Genomic DNA, 2,500 nt, shown 5'->3' with positions numbered 1-2,500 from the left:
TTTCATAAAAGCCCCTTTAAACAGTGACGTTTCGGGGTGACCCGGGTTGGCCTTCACGGCTAGCGGAATACCTCTATAGCATAATGCCACACCGTACCTCACCCAGACCCAGCCAGAGGCGAAGCGTCTGTATAATAAAATCATTCTCTGCTTTCTTTTCTTAATTTGGGAACATCGTTGCGGTGCGCTCATATGACCTTAGCAGTTGCGAGCGCCGTAAAACCCTATACATATGCATCGTTGCGGTCAAATCCGCCCCTAGACGTAAGCTGTATCATGTTTAAAAAAAAAAAAATTGGTAAGTGTTTCACGGCGCTCGCAACTGCATAAGGTCAAATGAACGCGGGGGACACATTGAAAAACATTATTTATTTATAAATGGTGACGGTGACAAATATAAAACAACATTTTTCTGGAAACTGCTGTGAATATTTTTAAAGGCGTTTTGTCAGCTTACGACAGAATACACCCTTATACCCTCCCCCCATCCCCTTTTACTAATTTGTCTTCCTCTTTTCCACCCTCACCCCAGTCAGACACTAAGATGTATCATTAGCATTTGATACAGATCCTCATTTAACACAATGTTCTGATTCTGAGAAGTGCGACGTTTATTTATATTATAAATTATAACCAGGATAATAATAAAGTATTTACTTCCTGTGTGTTAACTTTGTTCGGTGCATGTTAGCTTTGTTCGGTGCGTGTGTTATAAGGGTGCCCATTGCGGATTGGATCGGGTCGGGATCGGATCGGGTTGGGTTGGGTCGGGTCGATCGCCCGATTCGTCGCCTGAAAACAAAGGCTTGTGCCACGATAGCCGCTTTGTTCCCTCAATCTTGCTAGCAAATAGATCCGACCCGACCCGACCCGACCCGATCCCCCAAATGGACACCCTGTATTAAGCACACCGTATAGTACCTGATTCTCGACTTAATTGCATAGAACAGCGTCATTGATACGGTATCAAATCGTTTCTTTGGACTATGATAGTTAGGCATTCATAAAACAAATATAAAAAAGATTTTGTGGAACAGGACCTTATACCTTATGCTCCCACAAGAACTTTATGTATGTATTTATTTATATATATATATATATATATACATATATATACATATATATATATATATATATATATATATATATATATATATATATATATATATGTATATATATATATATGTGTGTGTGTGTGTGTGTGTGTGTGTATGTATGTATGTATGTGTGTGTGTGTGTGTGTGTGTGTGTGTGTGTGTGTGTGTGTGTGTGCGTGTCTGTGTGTATGTGCGTGTCTGTGTGTGTATGTGTGTATGTCAATATCGACGAGGAAGTGGCCTACAGAACTGCCAGAGCTAGTTCAGCCTTCGGAAGACTGAAAGACAAGGTCTGGGAGCTAAGAGGACTGAGCCTTAACACCAAGCTCAAAGTGTAGGCATATAAAGCGGTAGTTCTGCCATCCCTGCTCTACGCCTGCGAAACGGCATGCCAGGCAGCTCAATGCCTTCCACATGAAATGCCTCAGGCCTCAGGACCCTGCTTCGTATGAAGTGGCAAGACGGAGTCCCAGACACTGAGGTACTACAGCGGGCCAAGGTAGAGAGCATGCTATCCTACTGCGCTCTCAGCTCCGGTGGGCCGGCCACGTTCACTGCATGGACGACTCTCGCCTCCCAAAGAGGCTACTCTACGGTGAACTGACTCTAGGCGAACGTTCTCTCGGCGGACAGAAGAAACGCTTCAGAGATGCTCTGAAAGCATCCCTAAAGAGTTGTGACATTCCCCATACCACCTGGGAAGAAGCTGCTCGCGATCGCACAGTCTGGCGCTCCTTAATAATATCGGGAGTGGCCAAATCGAAGAAAGTCGCGTTAGAAAGAAAAAATGGAGACAGCAGCTTTGAAAAGACCGAGAGAGCCCTACCTTCCAGCCTAGTTCAGCCCCAAACATCCCCTGCCCCCACTGCAACAGACACTTAAGAGCGAAGATCGGCCTGATCAGCCATCTCCGCACACACCCCATCCCTCCAGTGATGTGAAGTCAAGGTCATCTTCGCCAGCGAAGGACGAACATCATTATCATCATCATATATGCATGTGTGTGAGTGTTTTTATGTGTGTATGTATGTGGGAATGTGTGTATTTGCGCATATTTGTGTGTATACAGGTACGTATGTATAAGTGTATGTAGGTGCATGTGTGTGTATTTGTGTGTGTGTGTGTTTGTGTGTCGGTATGCATGAGAGTATATGTGTATTTGTGTATATTTGTACATTTGTGTGTATATAAGTATGTGTGTATATATGTATGTATATGTATATTTGTGCATGTGCGTGTATTTGTTTGTTTGTGTGTGTGTGTGTGCATAAGTGTGAGTGTCTGTGTGTCAGTATGTACATGTATTAAAATTTGTGTGTGTATATATATGTATATATTATGTATGTATAAGTGTGTTTGTGTATGTATGTGTGTGTGTGTTTGTGTGTGAGTATTTGTGTGTG

This window comes from Aplysia californica, unplaced genomic scaffold (assembly GCF_000002075.1).
Source record: "Aplysia californica isolate F4 #8 unplaced genomic scaffold, AplCal3.0 scaffold00940, whole genome shotgun sequence".
Taxonomy (NCBI): domain Eukaryota; kingdom Metazoa; phylum Mollusca; class Gastropoda; order Aplysiida; family Aplysiidae; genus Aplysia; species Aplysia californica.
This window is presented reverse-complemented; position numbering follows the sequence as displayed.